The sequence below is a fragment of the Callithrix jacchus genome, chromosome 18 (assembly GCF_049354715.1).
Source record: "Callithrix jacchus isolate 240 chromosome 18, calJac240_pri, whole genome shotgun sequence".
NCBI lineage: Eukaryota > Metazoa > Chordata > Mammalia > Primates > Cebidae > Callithrix > Callithrix jacchus.
In genome coordinates, this window is record NC_133519.1 from 39,382,684 (window position 1) to 39,409,221 (window position 26,538).

At 51.8% G+C, this 26,538-nt stretch overlaps 1 long non-coding RNA gene across 8 annotated transcripts in view; it reads left to right on the forward strand.

The window, feature by feature from the left end:
• Positions 1 to 411: 411 nt before the first annotated feature.
• Positions 412 to 26,538, forward strand: part of LOC118149156 (uncharacterized) — a 79,496-nt gene continuing 53,369 nt past the window's right edge. Inside the window, exons 1-5 of one of the 8 annotated variants that reach the window (XR_013528969.1) lie at positions 412 to 1,462; positions 1,608 to 1,719; positions 16,060 to 16,224; positions 16,397 to 16,480; positions 18,865 to 21,694. This is a non-coding gene — a long non-coding RNA (uncharacterized LOC118149156). Of the gene's footprint in view, positions 1,463 to 1,607; positions 1,729 to 16,059; positions 16,225 to 16,396; positions 16,481 to 18,864; positions 21,695 to 26,538 lie in introns of those variants that run through there. The other 7 variants (XR_004736417.3, XR_013528967.1, XR_013528970.1 and 4 more) reach the window with 7 other exon arrangements.

Sequence of the window (26,538 nt, forward strand, 5' to 3'; positions counted from 1 at the left end):
CTCCGCGGAGAAAATGGGGCGCGCGCGTCCGCTCCCGCAGCCTCGGCCGCCGCGAAGCTTCCTCCCAGCTCCCGCCTTTCCGGGCCCGGCGGGCCGAGGGGGAGGGGAGGCTTCCTGCGCCGGCGCCCGCGGCTGCCCCAGTGCGGTCCTGCCCGAAAGCAGGCCGGGGCGGGGGCTGGGCGCTCGGCGCGGCGGGCGGGAGGGCGGTACCCGCCGCTTTCCGAGCCACCTCCCGCGCGCCGCGGCCGCGGTTGCCAGGGTGACCGGGGGAGCTCCGTCGGGGGAAGGCGGCCGCGGCGGGGGCCGGCGGGCGGAGCGCAGCGGGCGGGGCGGGGCGGGGTGGGGGCGGGAGGCGCTGCCTCGTCGCCATGGGAACGGCGCAGTTATTTCCAGCCCCCGGGCCGTGCCAGTGGCGCGGTGCCAGGGTGCGAGGGTATTGCAGGACAGCGGCAATCTGCTGCGGCCTGGGACGTAACAATGCGCCCCTTCTGCGACGCGGGGCCCGCGGGCGAGAGGTCCCGCTGGTCGGAGGGGCCGGGCCGCCCCTGCGCGTCGTGCCTCCTCTCGGCGCTCCTCCGCGGGGAACCTGGCGGCCCAGGGCGCTCCCGGCTGCACGTGCTGTCCTCGCCGCCGCCGCCCACGCCAGACAAAGCGGGGCCCTCCCGGGCGCGTTTCCTTGGCGCCCTCCTTCCCTTGATGAACCCTTTGATTTCTTCTCTCTTCTCTATTTCTCACGTCGTTCCAGCCCCCTCTGCTGACTCCTGGAGCGCCTTTTTTTTTTTTTGTGCTAGCTGTCTCACGTTTGGCCCTCTCCAAAGCTCTGCCTTCACGAACGCCTCCATTTGACCTAACCCCTTCCCCTACTCTCTGGTCTCCCTTGGTAGCTTTACAATGCATCTGATGGAAAGGTGACTCTCCCCTCTCCTATTTTCAGCTCCTCGTTACCTTTTGTATTGTCCTCCCCCTTCCTATCAGCACCTTCCTTCTGTCCTCGCCCTTTTCAGGACTCTTCCAGAAACTATCTTGATGTCGCTGCCTCTTTCCCGTCTCCTTTGCACTTTTTCTTTTCTCTCTGGGCAGTGGGACAGCAGAAGGGAGATTGCAAATGGCTACCTAGATTGAGTCCCCCTTGTACCTCACTGACGCCACCCTTTTTTCTGTCACGTTGAGGTCGAATTATCTGGGCGACTGGATGAGGCTCTGGGGGTTCTGCTGCTGTTGCCGCCATTAGCAGTCTCTTTGCTTGGCAACTTAAATGAAGGAAGCTTCTGGGAACTGGCCAAAGACCCTTGAGATGCACCTTGAGGACTAAACATCTCTCTCACTCTATCTCTGCTTGGTTACTCTTTGGTTCGTCTCAGACACCCTCTGCCTCTTCCCACTTCTTGACTCCCTTCACCCCTACCCGCCCCCCAACAATCACATTGTTCATCCCTTTGGCACCAGCTCTAGAGAGGAAAGGGTAGGTCCTCCTCTCCAGGAAGGAAGGTGGGGCAGAGTAGCTCCGGCAGGAAGGGAAGGAAAAAGGAGGGAAGGAAGGAAGTGGCCAACAGAAGGTGGAATCCGGTGGGAGGGCTTTTCATTGTTTGAACTTCTTTCCTTTTTAGCTCTGCAAAGTCAAGCCCAAGGCCGTCTCCCCAAGGTTCTGCTGCCATCTCTAGAACCCCAGCTGGGACTCCCTGCCAGAGCCTGGAGGGGCTGAGGTTTTGGTGGAAGTAGGTAAGGCAGGTGGGCAGGAGTTTAATGTCTGCTGCAAATTGTAAGCACGTACATTTTTAATGTATCCATATCCTTCTGTTTCTTTTCTGTCCAACGGAGTCAGCTTTTATCTTCCCTTTTCTCCAAGTGGGGGGGGGGGAACCTCCAGGGTAGAATCATGCCTCAGGTAAGGAAAAGGAAAATGTATCTAGCATTTCCTGAGGACCTTCTACATGTGAATCTGCTCTTATATTCTGTAATACTTCATATTTACATAGGGCTTTATTCCCTTAAAGGCTGAGTTTTAAAGTTACTGGGTAAAAGGAACCAAGTAGGGGTGATGACGAGGGTTGAGATGAAGTGGGAGCTCTTTAAAACTGTCAATACTCATCAATACTGCTCTTCAATATTTCCCCACTTTTTTTCTAGCCTAGGCCCAGCACCAAATGCAGGTCCCAGGAACACAGGCAAGGAAGTGCTTTTGTCCATTGTAGGCCTGTGAGCCAGTACCAGAGGTGCTTAGTTACAGATGAAAAGAAGTTCCTGGTGTGACTGTTCTTTTGCATAGTGTATTTTTCCATCTCCATTCACTTAATACCTGAATGCCTAGAAAACCACCAGCCAGGTTTCAGCTCCATTGGCAGTATCTTGTTCTTTGAAAGCCCTAGAAGGAAAAAATAAATGAGCTGTGCTTTGGAAGACCTTGCCTGAAACCCACATTAGGTTTCACACAAGGTCATCCGACCTTCTGGATTAGTTAACTGTGTCCTGAACACTGAGCAGAGGCCAGAGAGAGTGGGGTTTTGTTTCTCTCAGCCTGGGGAAGCTCATCCTTGTGCTCTGCGAGCCTGTGCTCTGGGGAGAGCGTTATCAACACTGCCCTGGCGTGGGATGGGGTGGGGGTCAGGAAGAGGGCCCAGCAACTTTAGGAGACTTTTGTTTTCTGTTTTAAGTTGCTGTCTTGGTGGCAGAGGAAGATATGAAAGGGTGGACACCTGGCTGTTGGAGTTGAGACAAGTATGAGCAGGGCTGTGGGGCCTGGTTTCCTTTCCTACCGGCTCACTTCCCCAGGGAGGGAAGATACTGCTCTAGAGAGAATTTGCTATCTTCTTCAATCAGCAAACCAACCTGCAGGCCAGTTTGGGCACTTACTCAGGGCACTGAGTTTGGGGTACCTCAGGGAGCTTATACACTCCCAGAAAACACAAGCCCTGTGAACAGTTCTGTGGTCATTGTGTGGAGCGGATGTGGGATGCAGAGGTGGGGAGAGCAGATTTCTTGTAAATAGAAGACAGGATTTTCTCATAAACAGAGGGCTCTATTGTGAGGGGGAGCTGGGCCTCCTTAGGCAGTCCTAGGTGTGGAGATGGTTGAGGAGACTAGACTGGAAGTTTGCCTGTCAGAGATGTTGCAGCGTGTGTTCTTGTGCTGGGTAGGGGTGAACTGATGGCCCACATGGTCCCTTCTGACTCGAAGATTCTGCAATTTTGAAATATACTAATGATCCTAGGCAGCGTACGATGGATAGCTTGGGCTTTACTAGGGATTCCAGTCATCAAATATTTATTGAGTGTGTACTTTGTATTGCAGCTTTGCCAGACACCTGAGGAGATTCAGATGTATGAACAATGGGATTTAAGATCTTTGTAATAAAGTGAGGCAGGAAGGGTTCCGGGCCGAAATGAGTGGCCCTGCCCCACATTACCATCCAATCAAAACCAGATAACATTCCCTTACACCAGTGCCCTGTGACTTGTGTCTTCCTGAGATGCTGGTTTCAAAGATTTCCAGGGACTTTGATCTGTAGGACAGGGGCAGAAAAGAGAAAGGCAGAGGGTGTGGGCTCGTGTCTGCAAGGGTGAATGCTGAGTGAGGATAGAGCCCCTCCTGTCAGGATGGGGGCAGGCATGAGAACTGGGAGGAAAATGAGGTGGAAATGAATGGGCCCCTGCAGGAGGAGGTAATGAGGTGAATCAGAAAAATCTGTCACTGAAATCCAGGAAGAGACTGGGAGGTTTAATCTCTCTTGGTCCTTTTAAAGATGAGACGTGTCAGTTTGAGAGCTTGGACTCATGAAGACAGATCTACCAGGCACCTAGGGGTGGAGTGGGTGGGAGCTTGCCGTAGCTGCTGTACAAAATGGTAAGATCCCCAACTTGGGCAGCCTGGAATTGGCCCTGGGGGCCATCTCTATTTTACCATCTTTGGAGTAGGAGAGGAATCCTGCTGAACCCCAAGAATTCCTTCACTGGCCAGTGCTCAGCACCCCCATCCCCATCAGCAGGCCCTTGGGAAGAGTCCAGGTATCTGTAGGGACTCTCAGGTTTGTAAGCCAGAGACAGCTGTGAGGAGGAGGTAGAGGTGACCGCTGCAGGCTGGTGAATGTCTGGGGGAAATGAATGTGACCCTCTCAAGGATTATGATTGGCTCGGTTGTTCAGGGGAGCAACTCAGGAATCAGTTTAATTAGACTCCTTAGCATCTTCACGGATAGAAACCTCTGCTTTGCTGGTTTATGTCTGTGTGTGTCCTGGAATAACCTCCTCCACCACAGCTGTGGACACTGTCAGAATCTTATGCCCAGAATATCCTTCAGGGATCATTTTTTGTAACTTGGGAAGGACATGGGTGTGATATGAAGGGTCTCAGGAGTCGGGGCAGGTACTCACATTCCCGTAACCATGTCTCCTGCTAGCCTGTAGCTTCTTTGGGGACATTGGTCTAGTTTTGACGCATGATCTTAGGTATCCATTGAAATGCAAATGCTGCTGCTGCACCCTAAATGACTGTGTACTGTAAGGAACAGAGCAGCATGCACAGAAAAGGCCCACTAGCCTGAAGGAATGGGATCTGAGACGAGGGAACTGATGGGGATGGGGACAGGTCCAGGGAGAAAAGATAAAGAACATGTGGGTTAGGGTTAGAAGCCTTGTTTGCTGTCTGCCTTTCCTCCCTGGTGAGCCGAAGGACTCCGGAGCTGCCCCCGGGTCCTGGCTGCAGGATAGAGGTGCTCAGCCATCTCTAAACCATAGGGCCGGTGGACCTGACATTGTGGCCTGGGACATCTGAGAGCCTCTGTGAGATAGATGGGCGCTGGAGTGAGATTTTATTCTACTTTGAATATGAGAATAGGAAGGCTGCTTCTGGGAGTTTTGCTCCTGTCTGCATTCAGATCTCCTCAGGGTTCTTTGCTTTGAAGAATGAACAGAAGCCAGGGGCTTCATTTGACAAGGGCTCTGCGGGGGAATTGTGGGATGTGGTTGTGAACTGCAGGGAGCCCTTCTGCTGCCCAGATGATGGATGTGACAGCCCTCTGCGAGGGAGGCAGCCAGATGCTGGTTGCTTTTCTGGTGTTAGCTCTCACTGGTGGGGTTCAGCTAGAAAGCCCTGGCAGGTATTATACGCAAGCCAAACGAGGGCCAGAGGCACCTGGCCTGAACTCAGGATCCTCACCTGAGTTTTCCCTGGGAGTTTTCCCTGCAAAGGGCAAGGCTGTGGAGGGGAGGGGCTGAGTTGGAAGCTGAAAGAGAAGGGGCATAGGATGGACTCCAGTCCCAGAGGAACTGTTTTAAGTCAGAGTGACCAAGAGGGAGCCCTCATGCCACTGTGCGTCATCAAGTACTGAGAGCTGAGTAATGAATGTGTAACCCTAGAAACTCAGAGCTGGCCATTTTCAGATACTCCAACTGGGCCTTTCCCATGAGGCTCCCTGCGTTTCCCGTCTCCACCTGCCAACCTCTGGGTTGGACTGTTTGGTTTTATCTTCATCCTTGGCTGACATGTTCAAGAGCTAATTGAGCTTAGAGGGTGAAAAGAGGCTCACCTTCACTTTCAGGATTAAATTCAAATCCCCCAGGACTAGACAGTCTAGTCTTTGTTGTCCATTTCCTACCTGCTTTTCCTGCCTCATCTTTTGACACCATCCCACATGCACGGCACCTACTAGTCCAAACACATAGAAATGTTTGTGGTTTCCAGAGAATGGGCTGCTGTCATTCCTCTGTCTTTGCCCATGCTGTTCCCTCTCCCTGGAGCATAGCCTTCACTTCTCTCAGTCCAGAGATGCCTGGCTCTTCCTGGGAGGCCTTAGAAAGAGCTCGTGGCTCATCTTTTCTAGAGTTCCTTTCCTGATGCCCCGTGTCTCCCCAGTCTGGGCTGAGAGGTCTCTTCTCTGCCCTCCCAGTCAACCCAGTCACAGCAGTTACTGTATTCAATTGTGATCATTTGCTCCTTTGTCTTCCTTTCATTTGATGGAGTTTTGCTCTTGTTGCCTGGGCTGGAGTGCATTGGGGCAATCTCAGTTCACTCCAACCTCTGCCTCCTGAAGCGATTCTCTTGCCTCAGCCTCCCAAGTAGCTGGGATTACAGGCCTGTGCCACCATGCCCAGCCGATTTTTATATTTTTAGTAGTAATGGGGTTTCACCATGTTGGTCAAGCTAGTCTTGAACCTCATGGCGTCCACCCGTTTTGGCCTCCCAGAGTGTTGGAATAACAGGTGTGAGCTACTGTGCCCTGCCAAGTTCCTTTGTCTTCCTAAGAAACAAACAATTTCTTCTGGAAATTTCTTCCCAGTGCTTAGCACTCTTTCCGATTCAGAATCATACTTATTTGTTTAGTTGCCAGTTGTCCAATTGTCCGTGCCCTCCCCACCCCCACTAAAATTTAAGCTCCATGAGAGCAAAGACCTTGCCCGCTTTATTCACTGCCAAACGCCGATGTCTAGCACAGAGCGGGCCAGCAATAAATATTTGTTGAATGAATGCATGGAAGTCATGAGCTGTGTTCACATTTGGCTCCTCCCCCGAGTGCCGCAGTGACCTGGTGTAAGTTCCTCAGCATACTTTGGATGATGTGGGGAGGGGAGTCGTGGTGGGACCTGTGTCTAGTGCACAGCCCTTATGCACCACTTCAAGTCTTCTGTCTGAAATCTTCCAGCCTCTGCTCCTGTGGCCAGTTCTGTGTAGGATTCCCAGCTTTGTGCATGTACATCTCAGAAGTACGGAGGAGTTCATACCTTGTGGGCAAATCTTGACCAAAGGGCAGCCAGTGCCGATGGCTGAGTGCTTCCCCTCATTCTTCCCCTTGTGGATCATCTTAAGATGCATTTCCAAGATTCCTCAGATGGTCTTGCAGGGTTGCTTACCATAGACCCTTAGCCATAGACAGCTTCGTCATACTGAATCTCTGTATTGACTCTCTCCTTCCCTGTTTCTGTGTCCTGGGATTATATTCCCAAACGCACTACTTGCACATACGCCTTTGTCTCAGGCTCTGCTTTTGGGGAGAACTCGGGTGAAGACAATCAGGTTCCACTCCTGGCTCTGCTACTATTCTATTTTTGGGTAAAACCATTTAACCTCTCTGCTTCTGTTTCCTTAGCTGAAAAATGAAGATCATATTGCCTACCACACAAGCTTTTTTGTATTATTTGATAATTCAATATATGCGAGACTGTCTGATTCAGTCCCTGCACGTAGCAGGCACTCACTAAAGGTTTCTTTCTTCTCTTCCCGCCCGTTGCTATAAAAAGGCAGGTCTGGGAAGCCTGCTTGGCCTCCTGGCTCGTGAGGCCTTGTGAACAATGCTGCTGAGCCCGATCTCTGCTCTGGTGGGAAAGCCAAGCCAGAGGAGCAAAGGGTGACTGGGCCAGATGACTCAGGGGTTTGGCAACTGGATCATTCTCTTTGGAGCATTCTGTAAACATTGGTCAATGGAGTCTTGCAACATGCCTGACAGGTGGGAGGCGGGAAGGAGCAAGGGTGTGGAGGATGTGGAGGCAGGGAGGAGGCCAAACATGTTGCTCACGGCTGAGGGCAGCATGTTTCAGATGCTCCTCCAGCGTGCTGGTAGGAAATGTTTTCAATGGGGGAGGTGAGAGGGTGGTGACGTCTCAAGTTCTCTTTCTGTCCCCTGCTGCTTTCCTGCCAACCTCATGGCCTTTCCCAGATGGCATCTTTTTGCTGCAGAGAAAAATCTTCATGTACTCCATGTCCAAAGTAGCTTCGAGCCCATAGCCATGAAAAGCGAGAATACAATTTCTAGGCTTCCTATGGGAGATGAGAGGGGGATTTGGGGGCAGGGGAGCTGCGTGGCTCCCCCTTTATTTATATGTGATATGCTTCTTAAGCCTACAGGTAAGGCTGGTTCTAGGCACATTAAGCCTGTTGGCTCCTGGGAAGCTCCTTGGGAAATGACTCAGAAGGGCTGGGTCAGCTTTCTTGGCGTTTAACTTTGAGCAGTGAGACCTCTGCTTCCCACCCTTGCTGTCAGCCTCAGCAGCCAGCTGGGGACAGTCATGCTTGCTGATTTGCAGAGGTATTCTCTTTCTCTCTGCAGCTTCCACCACCCTAAGACGACCACGGGAAGAGGAGGTTGGTGTGAGGGTGAAAGGTTGGGTGCCTCCCCCTCCACGGAGGTACCCATCTTCCAGAGCCACCCTCCTGCACCTCCCGAGGGGCCAATTTCCTGTCCTCTTGGAAATCTGGCAGACATCTGGCTTTGGCTGGGCCCTGTGAAGGAGCCCAGGAGGGAGAGAGGCAATTGTCAGCAGATGACAGCCATGACTGGGGCTGTGCCTTTGTGTCCACAGCCCCTCTACCTCCCTGTCCCTGCCCTGCTCCTTCCTTTTGGTGGTAGCCTGAGGCCTCCTCCCACCTGGCTAGCGAGTCCCTGAGCTCCTTATGTGCCCACCCTCAGGTCTCTGCGCCTTGTGGTCAGTTGCACTTAGAGACCTAAGGCTTCTCTTACAGCAGCAGTCCCCCATCCCCCATCTCCCTTCCCTGCCCCCTAGCCAGCTACTGGCTGTGCAGGCACAAGCAGAGCAAGCCAAAGAGCTGGGAACTTCCTCTGGAGGGAAGCGGCTGAGATGGGTGGGGACAGAGTGAAAACTGAAGGGGAGGCAGGCAGTGAGAGAATCTGGCCTAAATTGCCAGGAGCAATCATCTCTAGGCACCCAATTCCCAAGTTGTTACATTCATCCAGGGATGAGCATCGAATTAGTCACGCGTGTATATCGCTTGCACATGCAGACATTCAGTGGGCAGAAGTCCTCAGATAACATGGTTGATGGGTTCTTGGAAATTGCAACTTTAAGCGAAATGACGTATTGAAATAAGTTTTACCACAGACTGATATAAACAAGAGTTAAGTTCCTATGGAATATTTCTGGTCACAAAAATATCAGCACATTTTTTTTTTTCTTTTTTCGAGACAGGGTCTCATTCTGTCTTCCAGGCTGGAGTGTAGTGACATGATCACTACATTCCTCACTGCAGCCTCTATCTTCTGGGCTCAGGTGATCCTCCTACCTCAGCCTCCCAAATAGCTGGGACCACAGGTGCATGCCACCCTGACTAGCTAAATTTTTGGGTATGTTTTGTAGAGATGAATTTCACCATGTTGCCCAGGCTGGTCTCGAACTCCTGGGCTCAAGGGATCCACCTGCCTTGGCCTCCCAAAGTGCTGGGATTATAGGCATGAGCCACTGTGCCTGGCTATCATCAAACTTCTTAATAAAGACTGATAACATTTCTAATATTAAACACTGAAACAAATGTGAGCTATACATACATTTAAGAAAGATTAATAAAGATAAATAAGATGATTATGAACCTGCTTTCCAGGTCAGGGTTGAAGCCTATGCCAACAGCTCAGGGCACAATGTGGGAACTGACCCTGGAGAGGCCGCCATCCCATTGCAGGGCACACTCTCATCCCCACTCGGTCAGACTTGAATCATGGAGACATGCCAGTTCACCCAGCGTGTGCGTCTTTGGGATATGAGGGAACACCAGAGTACACAGAGAAAGCCAGAGGAGCTGCTGTAGCTAGCTGGCCAAGTTTGGTTACATTCATCCCCAGCCCCAACCCTCCTTTCCAGCTGTCTGATCCTCCCATCCTCCAGGCCCACGGTCCACAGAGTGTATGAATTGTGTCCTTTATCACTGTGGTTCTCAAAGTGTGGTTCCTGGACCAGCAGCATCAGTGTCTCTTGGGGACTTGAAATCCAAATTACAGGCCCATCCCAGACCTACTGAGTCAGAAACTTTCAGAATAGGGCTCAGCAATATGTGCCCATCAAGCCCTCCAGGTGATTCTGATGCTCTAAAGTGTGAGAACCACTGCTTTCTCATAATGTTTGGAAGAATCTGAGCAAAGAATACTTTGTCCAGGGCAGAGAGGCCAAGGCCAGCAGTGGGTAACTGCTCTAACCAGCCAGGCTTCCTGGTGAACACCCTACAGCTTGCAGCAGGTGCTAGAGGGTCCCACCCACTAACAGCTACAACAGAGGCATCCAGAAATGCTGAGCTGGGCACTTCTTACTGACATTTTTGTATTTTTTCTAGAGACAGGGTTTCTCCATGTTGCTCAGGCTTACTGCACTTAGCTTTACCTCCTGGGCTCAAGTGATCCTCCCACCTCAGCGCGTATAGCTGGGACTACAGGTGCATGCCACCACACCCAGCTAATTTTTTTGGAATAGAGATGGTGTTTTGACATGTTGGCTAGGCTGGTCTTGAACTCCTGGGCTCAAGAGATACACCCACCTCCGCCTCCCAAACTGATGGAATTACAGGTGTGAGCCACCATGCCTCATCGATTTTTAAAAAAATCTGCTTCTGTGTTCTGAACCCAAAGGGCAAGCAGAATCAAGGGGCAGGCTCATGTGTTGGAAAGAACAGTTGAGCAAGGACAGGATGTTTGAGCTCTGATTTCAGATTTGCCACTAATCAGCAGTGTGATTGCTCATCAACTGCCTTTTCTCTTTGGGCCTTATTTTCCTCATCTATAAAATGGGGATGTTGGATTAGATCATGTCTAATATCACACTAAGATTTAACAGCCTGGAAGTCTATGACTGTAATTAAATTAGTCCTCATGGCCTTGATTTCTAGGCAGGCTATCATACTCTGGCCTTTGCGTCATGGAGAGAGAGAAAGCAAACGAAGAGATGGTGTGCATCAGAATATTGTTGCTAGATCCAGGATGTGGGACCTGGGGGATGGACACAGAAGGCAGAGCTAGAAGGCTGGAAAGGGACATGTCATTCTCAGACAGAGAATTTGTTGAAAGTCTGAGTGCTTTTTTTCACCCATGAAGCTCGGGTTGGCAGCTCATAAACCAGGGAGTTCCCAGGAGACAGAAGCCAGTGGGCTGGCTTCATAGCCTCCTATCCCAACCCTCTCCTTGGATATTTGAATTCCAGCTGTCCCCTTCTGGAGATTAGAAGGCGTGGAGGCTAGGGGGCTTAACCTTTCAACCCTATGTCTGTGCCTTGTCCTTAGCCTGCCCTTGAGAGAGCCACTCAGAAAGAAGGGCAGTGAGCAGGCTGCTGGCTTCAGGAAGGAAAGAGAAAAAACCCAGCATGCCCTTAGAAGACCAGCGCCCCTGCCTCCCCAAGCACCGTCTCTGGTTCTCCTGCCACTGGATGCCCCTACCCTTAGCCAGGCCAAGGGTGTGTGCCCTGAGCCTCACTTAAGGGCCACTCACAGCTTTGGAGAGCCACTTAAGTGGTAGAACCGGTATCAGAGCACCCTAGGGCCCTGTGAGGCTGTCGCTTCTAGTCCTGGGAAAGGCTGGAGGCTATTTCTGCTCCCTTAGTCAGCACAGGGCGGGAAGGGTGAGGGCCTGGGAAAGGCCAGTGGTGTGAGCTTCTGCAGTAATTGCTCCTCTGTAAACACAGTAATAGCAGGTCTGGGATTATGGCTGTTACTCCTGATAATTATCAGCTGCAGTGCCTTCCTCCCTAGGTGGGCCGCACCGAGCTCCTCACAGCACAGGGGGCTTTGGAGTAAGCTCCGGATTTCCCAGAGCTCTTCCTACAGTTGCTAGGCAACTGGGAGTCTGTGCTGGAAGCGGGGGATCTCATTTAGGAATATCTCCCTAGGTCTCCCAAATCTCTGAAGTCTAAATTGATTGTTCTCCAAGTGGAAGCCTTGGATGACTGACCACTTACCTGGGAGCGTCAGAGGCTGGCCCACATGCAAAAGCAGTCTGTCTGGCAACTGAGCGAGGGACCCAGCTGGCCCGGGGAATGTGGGGAGGAGAGGCTGGTCCTGGTGCAAGCCTTTTGCTGAATCCCGTGACTGTTTTTCAGGGCATGGGGCTGGTTACTGTGTGCTGTTGCTTAGCTGGCTGGATAAGAAGCAGCTTACAGGTGTCCACCTTGTGCTGGCCAGGGAAGCCTAAGAGGTGACCCAGAAGGAGAGAAGACGCAGAGGGTGGAAAGGTGGGCTTGTGTTAGTTGGGTTTTTTGTTTTTTTTTTTTTTAGACGGAGTTTCGCTCTTGTTGCCCAGGCTGGAGTGCAATAGTTCGCTCTTGGCTCACTGCAACCTCCGCCTCCCGGGTTCAAGCAGTTCTCCTGCCTCAGCCTCCCAAGTAGCTGGGATTACAGGCACGTGCCACCATGCCTGGCTAATTTTGTATTTTTAGTAGAGATGAGGTTTCACCATGTTGGTCAGGCTGGTCTTGAACTCCTGACCTCAGGTGATCTGCCCACCTTGGCCTTCCAAAGTGCTGGGATTACAGGTATGAGCCACTGCACCTGGCCGAGTTAGCTTGTTTTTAGTGGCAAGTGCCTATGAGTGTGTTAGGGAAGAGGCCCTAGTCTCTTCTGCTCCACTCCAGAGCTCCATGGACCAGTGTGTGAGCCCACAGGGGAGGAGAAAGTACTTGGAGTTGCCTTGATTTGTTGATGAAAGGAATGTGACTTGGGGGTTAGTGAACCAAATCATATCTATTAAAGGACCTAATGCCTTGTTTTAGGCATGACTTGGGAATCTAGTCCCGAGACACCCAGTCTCTGTGTCCTAGGTTTGGCCAGGTGTGGAGGTGGGAAGGAGGAGAAGGAAGCAGCAGGGACTGTTGGTCCTGGATCCTATTAACCTTGACCCACCATGACATTTTCCACTGAGTTCGAGGAGTACATCTAGCTCTGCTTACCTGGCAAGAGACCCTAGCTCAGAAGCAGAAACCAAACACGCATGCGTTAGAACTCAACAAACCTTCCTTGACCACGTACTCAGATGAGAGCCTGTGGGACCCAGTTCCTGCCCTCAGGGAGCTTGCAGTCTACCAAGGAGGTGTCACATGTACTACTGCAATTAAAGATCATTTTTCTTCCTGGGAATGAGTGTCTCACAGCAGCTGGAGGTTGAGGCTTGGTCTTAGGTGGAGGTAATAAAAACCTGTTTATCTTCCCAGAGCAAGACTTGCCTCGGGGCCCCTGCTCATTGGAGGCAGGGCATTCAGTTTGCCTGAGTCAGGCTGGGGAGGTTCTCCTAGTCTTTGGAATCCTGTTAGGCAGGGTGGCTGGCTTCAGGGGGTCTGGAAGAGGTAAGGCCTGTCGCTGGGGTGGGGGCTGAGGAGGTGGACATGAAGAACTCCCTTCTCAGCAGCTGGCCACGCAGCAGCTCTGACCACTGTCCTCTCCACCTAACTGGAACCGCCCGGGGAGCCCGTGACAAAAAGCACCAAGCTGCCCACACCCTGGTTGTGATGGCACTTAAACACAGAAATATCCATGATCACAGTCACCTTCAGATTCAACCGATATTCATGGAGTTCCTGCCATGTGCCAGCTAAGAGGCTTGGTGCTTTTTCATGGCTGTCTTCTTTAGCCCACATTCTTTCAATAATTCTATGAAGTAGGTGGCTCACTCCTGTAATCTCAGCACTTTGGGAGGCCAAGTCAGGCAGATCACTTGAGATCAGGAGTTCGAGACAAGCCTGGCCAATGTGATGAAACACCACCTCTACCAAAAATATAAAAATTAGTGGGTGTGGTGGCACGTGCCTGGAATTCCAGCTACTCAGGAGGCTGAGGCACAAGAATCGCTTGAACCTGAGAGGAGAGGTTGCAGTGACCTGAGATTGCGCCACTGCACTCCAGCCTAGGTGACAGAGCGAGACTGTCTCAAAAATAATAGTAATTCTATGAAGTAAGTAGCAGCCTCATTTTACAGATAAGAAAACAGAACTGTGGAGGCCTAAGAGTACATAGTGAATATTCACAGATTCCAGTTTGAACTCATCCTGCTGGCAAGTTCTATGGGACACCACCTAGGGGTCCGTTAAGTATTCCAAATTCATTTAATCTAAAACCTAGTTCCCTACTCTTGACTCCTCCAGGGTTCCCTTGTCTCAGTGAATAGTCATGAGTGCAGCTGCCTGGAATGTGGATGTTTTCCTAGTTAACTTCCCTTTCTCTCGCTCCTACTCTCTAGGTCTGTTTTTCTTTTCTTTTCTTTTTTTTTTGAGACAGAGTCTCACTCTGTGGCCCAGGCTGGCGGGTAGTGGCGTGATCTCGGCTCACTGCAACCTCTGCCTCCCAGGTTCAAGTGATTCTCCTGCCTCAGTCTCCTAAGTAGCTGGGACTACAGGCCTGCGCCATCACACCTAGCTAATGTTTGTATTTTTTAGTAGAAACAGGGTTTCACCATGTTGGACAGATTGGTCTTGAGCTCCTGACTTCATGATCCACCCACCTTGGCCTCCCAAAATGCTGGGATTAGAAGCCTGAGCGACCATGCCTGGCCTCTAGGTCTGTTTCCCCCCCCACCCCCAACTTGAACATCTCTTCCCCTCTTGGGCCACTGTCCCAATCCAGGCTTGAATCATATATCAGTGTGGTCATCACAGTGGCCTGTAGACTGGGCTCCCTGCCTAGAGCCTCCCCATTCTCGCCTGTCTACACTGCTGCTGCAGATGCCTCTCTGTCAAGATAAGTACAAACCCGTTATGTTTGCTGAAAGGCCCTTCTGGACTGGACACTGATTGTCTGCAGTGCGACATCTCCTATCCAATCTTCGCACATATTACCGTCCCCCAGGCAGGTGACCTGTTTGTGGTTCCCAAGTATGCCGTACCTCTCCTCTGCCACATGCTTGCTCAAGCTGTTCTTTTTCTCTGGCCTCCCTTGCTCTCACCCATCTCTGCTCACCTCCCCATCTATTTGTCTTCCGACCTAGCCCCAGTTTCACCCCTTTTGTTAGCATTTCTAGATGCTCCAGGTGGAGGTATTGCCCCTCGCTCATGCTCCCTGTCCCCAGAACACTGAGTGGGGCTCTGCTGACCGGAAGTGGAGTTTTGGATGCTTTGCAGCTGTAGTCATTATTTGACAAATGATCAGCCTTAGAAAATAGTATTTTAACTGGAGGAGACACTACAGCATAAAATAAGTTTTATAAAACTATGTATATCTTGTGTAGTTCATTATTCAAAGGAAGGCAGTTAGCATTTGTTGAAGCCTACTACAGGCTGTGCCAGGTCTTTACATGTGTCATGTCATTCAATCAGCAATACTGGGACTGAGGCACAGAGAGCCTAGATGGCAGACCCACAGCCACTCAGCAGTTATGGGCTGCACCTAGGGATCAAATTCAGGCAAATTCTTTTCTCCTTCCCTGTCTCCTCTGGCCTTTCCTATTTATAGGCAGGCTCTCCAGTGTAGGGATTTTTTTTTTTTTTTGCCATTTGGGGACCTATCCAGGACTGCCACAGGGAGGGACAAGGGATAGGGGACCAGGGACAAGAGGATCAGTGATGCCCAGAACCCCACAACTTGATTTATTTTTGGAGACAGAATCTTGCTTTGCTGCCTAGGCTGGAGTGCAGTGGTGCAGTCTTGGCTCACTTCAATCTCTGCACCCAGGAGGCAAGTGATTTTCTTGCCTCAGCCTCCCGAGTAGCTGGGACTACAGGCGCATGCCACCATGCCCGGTTAATTTTTGTATTTTCAGTAGAGACGGGGTTTTGTCCCATTGACCAGGCTGGTCTTGAAGTCCTGGCCTCATGTGATCCTCCCACCTCAGCCTCCCAAAGTACTGGGATCACAGACGGGAGCTACTGTGCCTGGTCTTGTGGTGCGTTTTCATCACACCTCGCTGCGTCTCTCCAGAAGCACAATTCCTACAGTAGGATTGTCACACACTGGCCTGAAGGCTGGCAGCGTTCTTACTGCATGACCAGGCACATGAGGCCTGAGCCCCCATGCCCATTTCAGCAAGGAGAGACGCAGAAACAGCTGGGCCCCCAGTTCTCCCAGGAGCCTGGAGCAGGGCTCTCCCTTCCCTGTCTCCTTGCTCAGCAGCATGCCTGGTGCCAGCTGGTGCCCAGCACAGGACTGTTGTATGAATGGAGGAATGATTGGGTGAGTTCCCGAATGCTGTCTTTTCAGGAAGGGAGAGAAGGGTGTGCTCTCCCCCATTCTTCAGTATTTTTCCTAAGGTCAGGGGCATTTCTACCATCAGCCAATTCCTAGTGCTCCTCCATGCTGCCCTCCTTCTCTTATCCCTTCCTTGGCCCCTTTTCTAGTCTCTTACCCTACCTGGGAGATGAACATATTATTTTGCTTTTGCCAGGCTTTGGGGTGGGGTCCCCTGGAGAAAGATCCATTCAACATTTACTCACCTAACACTTGCCGGGTGCCTTCTCTGTCTTGGCGAGTGTGAGGCTCTACGGGTAGAACAAGAATGAGGAAATGTGCCCGACCCCCAGGAGCTCATGACGGAGCGCAGCCAGGCAAGGTGATGGGTTACAGTGGCATTTGATTGGAAGTCAGTGCAGTGAGGGACACCAGGAAGACTTAGATGGATGGGATTCAGGGAAGGCATCCTGGAGAAAGTGACAGCTGAACTGAGTCCTGATCGCTGCATGACCCTGGGAGTGACGAGGGCCCCTTACGTTTTGTGTCCTTAGTCACAGCTCTGGTCCTGAGGCTGGATGGGAGTTGGTGGCAAAGGGGAAGACAGTGATGGTGAACAGCTGGGAAGTGCCTTCCAGGTAAGGGAAGCAGCTTGTGGCAGGGGCCTGAGGTGAGAGCCACGTGGTTCCATCACATCCACCTCTCTGGAGGGGGTGCCGTGTCTGTGGGACAGCTGCTAGTTAGTGCCCATTCCTCATCAGTCACACCCAAGAGCCAGACCATCATCCCCGCCCCCCATGCTACAGTACTCTCATTGGGGAGAGAGGGTAGCTCAAGGCGGCATGGGACTGGCTGTTGTGGGCTCGGATGGCTTCTCAGCCTGTCTACCAGAGTCATAAAATAGCTGACATTTAGTGCTCACCATGTGCCAGGCACCGTTCTGAGCAAACACCTTATGTGCATGAACTCAGCTAGTTCTATGAGGTCAGGGCTATTACCATCACCCTGACTTTATAGACACAGAAACTGAGGCACAGAATGGTGGAGTAACAAGCAGAGCCTGGATTCAAACTCAGGCAGCGCAGTCCCAGAGCCCGTGGACCTAACCACTACACTGCTTTTCTTAATACCGCTGAAAAACAGGAGAGAATAAATGCCCCTTGGGCTATTTTTTTTTGAGATGGAGTTTTGCTCTTGTTACCCAGGCTGGAGTGCAATGGCGCAATCTCGGCTCACCACAACCTTCGCCTCCTGGGTTCAAGCAATTCTCCTGCCTCAGCCTCCCGAGTAGCTGGGGCTACAGGCGCGCACCACCATGCCCAGCTAATTTTTGTATTTTTAGTAGAGATGGGGTTTCACCTTGTTGACCAGAATGGTCTCGATCTCTTGACCTCGTGATCCACCCGCCTCGGCCTCCCAAAGTGCTGGGATTATAGGCGTGAGCCACCGCACCCGGCCCCCCTTGGGCTATTTGTAGTAACTACTACTGGTGTGAAATTTATGAAAAACTCACATCTTACTTTACAAAGTCATGTACATTTTGACCGGGCACAGTGGCTCACACCTGTGATCCCAGCACTTTGGGAGGCTGAGGCGGGAAGATCATTTGAGCCCAGGGATTCAAGACCAGCCTGGGCAACATGGCAAAACCCTGTCTCTAAAGAAAAATATAAAAATTTACATGGAGAACCTCCGTCTCGACTAAAAATACAAAAAAATTAGCCAGGTGTCTTGGTACATGCCTGCAATTCCAACTACTCGGGAGGCTGAGACAGGAGAATCACTGGAACCAGGGAGGCAGAGGTTGCGGTGAGCCAAGATCGCACCATTGCACTCCAGCCTGGGCAACAAGAGTGAAATTCCATCAAAAAAAAAAAGAAAATAGCTGGGCATGGTGGTGGCCCCTGTAATCCCAGCTACTTGGGAGACTGATGTTGGAGGATCACTTGAGCCTGGAAGTTGAGGCTGCAGTGAGCTGTGATGGTGCCCCTGCACAGGGTGACAGAGTAAGACCCTCTCAAAAAAAAAAAGTCATGTACATTTTGCATCTATGGCAAAACAAAATCCTTGTTTAATTAAAAACAATACCTCCCAGCAAATAATCAGGTAGAATGGGTGCTCCAGAGAGACGTGGCCCGTGTCTTCTGAGGCGTTGAGTATCCTCAGAGACACAGTCTGCAGCAGAGGGAGCCCAGTCCAGCACAGCTCACAGAACAGGAGGGGCTCAGCCCAGGCTGGAGGAGTTGGGAAGGAGGGACTTGAGTTTTCACAGGGGTGCTGGATTGCTTTCCACCCTACATCCTCTCACCATGTCTATGCTAGTGTCTCTCTGAAGTCAGAGTGCATTCTAGGAACCCAGGCAGAGACTTCCCTACATGACTGTAAGTGTCAAGGACTTCTGTCAATGGGCCACTCCTACCTTATGGTCACTGGGCTGCTTTGTTGATGGCTGCTGTTTCTCCTCTTCCCCTTCCCTTCCTTTCCCATCTCCTCCTCCTCCTTTTCTTCCCCTACTCCTCCTCCTTTTCTTCCCCCACTCTCCTCTTCTCCCTCCTCCTCCTCTCCTCCTCCTCTTTCCTTGTCCCTCTTCCTCCCCCTCACCCCTTCTCCTCCTGCCCCTCCTTCCTTGCCCCTCCTTCTCCCCTGCCCCTCCTCCCCCTCCCCCCTCCTCCTTTTCCTCCCTCTCCCTCCTCCTCCTCCTTCTCCTCCTCCTTCTGTTTTCTTCTGGAGGAGGCCTCCCTAAGGGTCATGTGAGCCCACACGCACGAGATCAGACTCTGGGGAACCTATTTCACTTCAGCACAGCATTTAGTTCTTTCCAGTTTTCTAGTTCCTCTATTTTTTTTTTAGCTCTAGTGTTTGCTTATGTTGAGCCACTGCAGAAAACCCTCACTGAGTGGGCTTAAAAAATAGCAGCCACCACTACAAAACCCAACATTTTTATTCTTCTTTCTTTACTCTCCCAATTTCCAAATAGTTCCCTCTCTGGGGGCACACACTGACCGTCCTTCCTCTGTCCCAGACCCGAGGTGCACTGTGGCATAGCTGACTATGAGGCTCACCGGGCCACTTCTGCTGAACATACCGCAGGCAAAACTGCTCCAGCTTTCTTCTGCTGATGCTTTTCCGTCCCATCATCTCTGAGGTCTCCTTAGCCTTCATTCATTCATCTGGTGGATAATTATTGAGCACTTACTATTGGCCAGGTGCTGTTCCAGGCACAAGGGTGCCGTGGAGAGCATGATAAAATTATCTTGTGAAGCTTACATTGGTCAATGAAGACAAGACACTCAAGATGTAAATAAATTCAAAAGTTTCAAATAGTTATAAATGCTATGAAGGAAATAAAGTAATATACGGAGCGACAAGAAGAAAGGAGAAGAAACATCAAGTGTCAAGATCTCAGGGTAGGAAAAGACTTCAGGAATGTGCTGGGCACAGTGGCTCACGCCCATAATCCCAGCACTTCGGGAGGCTGAGACAGGCGGATCACCTGAGGTCGGGAGTTCGAGACCAGCCTGACCCACATAGAGACACCCCATCTCTACTAAAAATACAAAATTCGCTGGGCGTGGTCAGGGGGTGCCTGTAATCCCAGCTACTCAGGAGGCTGAGGCAGGAGAATCATTTGAAGCTAGGAGGTGGAGGTTGCAGTGAGCCGAGATCTCGCCATTGCCCTCCAGCCTGGGTAACAAGAGTGAAACTCCCATCTCAAAAAAAAAAAAAAAGGAAGGGAGGCCAGTGTGGCCAGAGTGTGGTGGCTGAGGGGAAATGAAGTATCAGGGGCAGTGGGGAGAGGGAAGGGACAGGTCACACAGGCGTTGTATGCCGTGGTGAGGAGTTTGATTTTATTTTATGTGCAGCAGGGGAGAGATACATGATCACTTCATGAAAAAGACCATCCTGGCTGTTGTGGAAAATAGATGCTTGGGACCAAGAGTGAGAACAAGGAGACCAGATAGGAGCCCGTTATAGTGACCCAGGTCTTGGCTATGGTGGCTTGGATGGTGCCCCCTTGGATGGGGGCAACAAAGAGGGCAAGAAATAGGTTCGAGGTAGATTTATTTTATTTTTTTGAGATGGAGTCTCACTCTGTCACCCAGGCTGGAGTGCAATGGTGTGATCTCTGCTGACTGCAACCTCTGCCTCCTGGGTTTAAGCCATTCTCCTTCCTCAGCTTCCTGAGTAGCTGGGATTACAGGCACTGCCCCCACACCAGCTAATTTTTGTATGTTTAGTAGAGACAGGGTTTTGCCTTGTTGGTCAGGCAGGTCTTGAACTCCTGACCTCAGATGATCTGCCCGCCTCGGCCTCCCAAAGTGCTAGGATTACAAGCATGAGCCTGCGCCCGGCCTGAGAGATTTTAGAGGCAGACACAGTGGAGTAGAAAATGCTCTTGTCTGGGACCTAGAAGTCCCCGGATTAAATCCTGAGTTCACAAATGAACAAACGACTTCAGTCGCCTCATCTATAAAATAAAGATAACAGCACTGACCTCCTTGTTTCTCAAGAAGGGAAGCTGAAGAAGGCGAATGTGCCCAGCAGGGTGCCTGTGAAACAGGGCCTCCAGCCAGGTTGCTTTTTGAGAATGAGTGGAGGTTTGAGTTTACTCTGGAGAGGTAGCAGGCACTCCAGACATTTCCTGGAACCCACTTGTTCTCTGTTCAAAAGGTGGAAAGAAAGGATTCTCACCCGGGCTACTGGGAGTGGGCCCATCCTCCAGGTGACTCAAAGTCAACTCTTAGTAAACAGTGAAGGGTGTATTTGGAAGCTACTCATTGCCTTTTAAATTGGGGACATGGGATTTGGGTGATGGCTGGGAAATGCCTGGGGCTGGCAGGAGAGAATGTCCTGAGGGGCTCATGGCAGCTGGATGAGGCAGAAGGGCCTGAACCTGGGAGCGGGGCTGTGGCGTCCAGAGGGGCAACTGGTAGAGGTGGCTCTGGAAATACGGGCTCTGGCAGATGATGGAAGGAAGGCTGGGGTACAGTTTGATGGACTGATAGGTTTCCACAAACTCTCAGCCAGCCTGGATGGTGACCTTTTGCAGGTGGAGCTGGTCAGTTTTGAAACCTTTCCATGAAAATTCTGAGAGCAGAGGTCCTGCCTCTGGAAATCCCCCGTCCTATACTGGCTTGTTGTCTGTCCTGCAGCCCTGTGGGAGCTGCCTGACCCTGGGGCGGGGTGCATGGACTTCGATGAGGGCCAGAATCAAAGGTCGGAATAACTGGAGTAGTATTCATGGGCTACACCCTTTTCTCTTTAGCTCTCTAGAGTGTGGATGCTGCAGCCTCAGGTTTCTGAAGGGCAGTAAAGGGGAGCTGACGTCAGAACAGCACCTGTGGAGTGCCTGGCACCATGCCAAGCACCCTACACTCCTCATGACGTGGGTAAAGCAAACATTATTATCTCCGTTTTTTTATAGTAGGAAGCTGAGGCTCTGAGGGATGAAAGTATCTTTTCCCATGTCGTGTGACTGTACTGGGAACTCGAGTCCGCCCCACTTCATGCTCCTGTTCCTGCACAAGCGTTTCTGGAGAGGCTGGGGACATCAGAACCTCCAGAGGAGGGGACTTTGGAGCTTGATGTTTAAAAAAGCCACACAGGCATGTGCAATGGAGAACTGAATTGGAAGCGTCTGCCTGTGGCCTTTCTTTTTTTTTTTTTTTTTCTGAGACAAAGTTTAGCTCTGTTGCCCAGACTGGAATGCAGTGATGCAATCTCAGCTCACTGCAACCTCCACCTCCTGGGTTCAAGCAATTCTCCTGCCTCAGCCCCCCATGTAGCTGGGACTACAGGCACGTGCCACCACGCCCAGCTATTTTTTTTTTTTTTTTTTTGTATTTTTAGTAGAGACAGGGTTTCACCGTGTTGGCCAGGCTGGTCTCAAATGCCTGACCTCAAGTGATTCGCTTGCCTTGGCCTCCCAAAGTGCTGGGATTACAGGTGTGAGCCACCGCGCCTGGCCTGCCTGTGGCTTTATTGAAGGGCTTAGTAGGGGCATTGTTAGGTGCCTGCCTTTGCAATGCCATCTTAGCAGGACTTACAGAATTATTATTATTTTTTTTTGTGTGACTGAGTCTTGCTTTGTCACCCAAGCTGGAGTGCAGTGTCTGGATCTTGGCAACCTCCACCTCCTGGGTTCAAGCGATTTTCCTGCCTCAGCCTCCCAAATAGCTGGGATTACAGGTGCCCCCACCATGCCCAGCTAATTTTTGTATTTTTAGTAGAGACGAGATTTCGCCATGTTGATCAGGCTGGTCTCAAACTCCTGACCTCAGGTGATCCACCTGCCTCAGCCTCGCAAAGTGCTGGGATTATAGACATGAGCCACCACGCCCGGCAGGACTTACAGAATTTTAACTGGAAAAGGAACTTTAAGCTGTGTTAACTAGGCTAGGCACAGTGACTCATATCTGTAATCCCAGCAGTCTGGGAGGCCAAGGTGGTGTGGGGATCATTGGAGCTCAGCCTGGGCAATATAGTGAGAACCCATCTCGCTGTGGGCAGGGTGGTGCATGCCTGTAGGCCTAGCTACTTCTGGGGCTGAGGTGGGAGGGTCGCTTGAGCCCTGGAATAAACCGAGTTAACTGGCTTTCCAGCTATGATGCCTGGAGAATCATTTAACCTCTCTTAGCCTCAGTTTTCTTGTCTGTACAATAGGGATCAAATGTTTACCCTGCAGGACTCTTGAAGGATTAGGGATAGTATAGGAAATGACTTAGCATAATGCCTGGCTGAGCTACCCACTGAATGAATGGTAGCTGTTAACGTTAGACACTGCATCACTAAATCTTCTTTTTTGTGAGGGGACTTGGAGGATTGTTGGCTCCCCTGTGGCCTGCTCACCCATTGTGGAGGCCCCCTCCTTGGTACAGCCTGTTCCATAGAAAGAGCAGACTGCCAGCCCCTCCTCTCCTTCTTCCTGGGTAAGCCCAGTGTCCCCATAGACCTTCGGACCCTTGTCCCTGGCACTTGAGGCTTGGACACATGCTGACACCCTCTGCTTTTCAGCTGGCAAGCGTGCCCCTCTCCGGGCTGGCCCCAGGGCAGGCCGGGCAGGGGGAGCTGGCCTCGTGCTGGGGAGGCTGGCCCTTTGCCCTGCTCCTCTGCCAGCTGGGCGGCTGGGCTGGGCAGCAGCTTGGACTAGTTCGAAGGCCCAGCAGGGGCCTCTGTGGGTGGCAGCCTCCCTGAGCCCCTCTTTTAGCACCGGGCCATCTGGTGCCTCTGTCCCCTTTTGTGTGCCTGTGGGGAGAGGAGGGAGGTGAAGGGGGAGGAGACAGGAGATCTCTCAGCTTTCTTCTGAATTGAGGAGAAGGAGGAGTTTGAGACAGAGGGGAGTAGGGCCTGGGAAAGAGGTGGAGGGGACTCTAGGCTCAGGACTTAGAAAGGGAGGAGGGAGACATGAGAGGTGCGGGGAGAAAGAAAGCCCAGAACGAACGGATGCTCTAGGAGCCTAGGCACAAGAGCGCAAAGAGGGAAGAGAGCAGAGAGAGCAAGCCAGAAACAGAAAGCTGCGTGGGGAGCACAGAGGGAGTGCTGCAAAAGAGGGAAGAAAAGTACTCAGGAAAGACCGAAGTCCAGGAGTAGAAAGGGTACAAAAGTCTCTGCAAGTGTTAAGTTGTTGCCTTATTTCTGTTCTTGGAAAGAGGAAGTGAGAGCCTGTGGGTTGAGTCGGCTGCCCTTCCCTGGCCAGGCTGTAGGTGAAAGGGTGGGGTTGCTGAGACCCACGGGCTGCATTTTCGCAGAGCAGCGTAGAGTCCAGCCTGGCGCTGCCCAGTGGCCATGCAGGTCAGTTCCCAGTCATGACAGTCCCCGACTGCGGACTCTAGGGCTGGGAAGAAAATGTCTCCTATTGAAAAATGCCCCTCTGATGGTGTTCACCTGGGGAGTAAAAGTGCATTCCTGAGGGCAGTAGAGGATGACTATAAAGAATGTCACCTTTGGGATGTTACGGGCTTTGAAACAGCTGTCCCCTGCTGGAATGGCAGGACATCCCACGTCCTCCATCAGGTCCCAGTGGTGTGGCATGAATCATGCAGACACAGGAATAACAAGAGCTTGTGGCTTTGTGCTTCTCTGGTGCCATGTTCATTTGGGCTCACAGTCTGCATTTGGTGAAGTCACGGAGGACACAGAGAATGGGCTATTTTCTCTGCTGAGGACAATACTGACTGGCCGTGGGTTGGACGCATGCCTCTCCCTGGCTCTGTTCCTGTAGCCGGCTCAGAATTGAGCTCCTCTCCCCGCTGAGTTCTTCCAGGCAGCGGCCCCCTCCCTCTACACTTGACCCTGAGGTGTGGTTAACCTAGAATCTGCCCAGTCATCTGCAGAAGGCCTTGTCAGGGTCTGCCTTCTGGTCCCATCTGGAAAGTACTGTCCTTGAAGCGGGAAATCTTCACAAATGAACGCATGACTGAGGCACTGGGAGAGCACGTTAGGTATGAGAAAGCTGAGTGTGACTGAATTAGTGCATATAGGTCCATTTAGCCTCAACCAAGTGCCGAGATGTTTTTCTTCCACCATTAAGTTCACTTGAAGATGACAGGCTGGCAGCTCTAGGAGGCACTGCAGCTCCACTGCTAGTGTGGGGGTGCTCCATCCTGCCTGCAAATGTCCCTGCAGTGGTTCAGACCTGCCAGGCTCTGGAGGAGAATGTGCCTCAGACATGCTCTCTGAGGAGCCACGGGGAGCAGGGCCGGCCGTGGGGGAAGCAATTGCTGCCAGAGGGGCACCTTCACCTTGAGGAAGGGCAGGCTCAGAAAATCCCCGAGCAAGGTCATCAGATGCAACTAGAGGACAGCTGACAGTGAGTGGGGATCTTGGGAGATGTCCGGTCACGTGTGTCTGCAGACAAGTCTCACAGCTGAGCCACCTGAAGCAACCGCTGTTTATGGAACACTTACGACGTTCAGTGCATTGCACTGCGGTGGCCCCAATCAGTCCTCACAGTACCCAGGGAAAGATGAAGAAGCTGTGGCCCAGAGAGGCTAAGGGACTCACCCACTGTCCCACAGCTAGTGAGGGGCAAAGCTGTTCTTGTTTTTTTTTTGGAAACAGTCTTGCTCTGTCACCAGGCTGGAGTGCAGTGGCATGATCTTGGCTCAGTGCAACCTCCACCTCCCAAGCTCAAGTGATTCTCTTGCCTCAGCCTCCTGAGTAGCTGGGATTACAGGCATGCGCCACCAGACCCAGCTAATTTTTGTATGGAGTTTCACCATCTTGGCCAGGATGGTCTTGATCTCTTGACCTCATGATCCACCCTCCTTGGCCTCCCAAAATGCTGGGATTACAGGCGTGAGCCACTGCGCCCAGCTGCTCTCCAAACTGCAGCCAGGGGCTGACAAAGGCTGGGTGTGAGGGAGGGCACAGCTGTTGGTTCACTTGAAGATCACAGATTGGCAGCACTAGGAAGCACTTTGCAGCTCCAGTGCTGGTGTGGGGGTGCTCCATCCCCCCATAGTGGGTGGGGGTGTCAGGGAGGGCTGCATGGAGGAGGCCCTGAAGAATGAGCAGGCTGTTGACCCTAGGATGGTGACATTTCTTCCAAATGGAGATGAGCAGCCACCAAAGCATGGGACCTATTTTGGGGTTTGAGCAAATGGCAGACTGTGGAGTCTGTTTGGAAGAGAGTCAGGCCAGGCCAGGGAGGGATGTTGCCTTCATTTTGTGGAGTCTTATTTTTTCCCATTCTAATTAATTAATTAGAGATGGGGTCTTGCTATGTTGCCCAGGCTGGCCTTGAACTCCTGGGATGCTGTGATCCTCCCACCTCAGTCCCCCTAGTAGCAAGGATTACAGACATGTGCCACCGCATTGTGTGACGCCCAAAGGCTGCTCACGGGACACTTGGGTCTGATGAAGGTTTTGATGAGGGGAGTCCCATGGGTGGGCCTGTCCTGGCGGTGGCCTGAGGGAGGAATGCAGGGGATGAGAGGGTGACAGTGCTAAGGCAGAAGGCCACTGTGGGGCACAAAAATGGATGGGTGGCGAGGAGGCCGTATCTACATGGACACTTGCGGGGGATGGGATGAGTGGGTGAGAGTCAGGGCCTGGGAGGATTCAAAAGTGACTGAAATGCTGATGGTGGGGTTATTTATAGAGATGGGGAAGTCACAGAGAGGAGGTGCCTTTGAGTGGGGGAGAGGACGGGAAGAAGGAGGGAGTGGATTTTCATTTTGAACCTGGTGGTTGTCAGTTGTTTGCTGGACATCGGGGGGCCAATAGTGAACAGCAGGTGCTCCCCAGCAGACAACCCTAAACCTTGTCTGAACATGCTCAGCTTCTTCCTTGCCCGCCCCCTCCCATCCCGCCAGGTGCTGTGACGCTTGGCCTTACCTTCTGTGCCACCATGTCTGCCAGGTGCTCCACTGTGCAAGGCCTCCAGATAGGGGGGTCCCTCAGATCTTCAGGGAAGTTGCAGATAAAGAATTTCCTTAGAGGGGGTGAGAACCCCACCCAGACCCTGCAAGGCCTTTTCTATGTTTTCCAGGAAAAACCTCTTCCATCCTTCCAAAGCTCCAGGCCTTGTTGTGGGTGTGACAGTGTGTTCAGGCTGGAGTTCAGTGGCGCCATCTTGACTCACTGCAACCTCTGCCTCCCGGGTTCAAGCGATTCTCCTGTCTCAGCCTCCTGAATAGCTGGGACTACAGGCATGTGCCACTATGCCAGGCTAATTTTTCTATTTTTAGTAGAG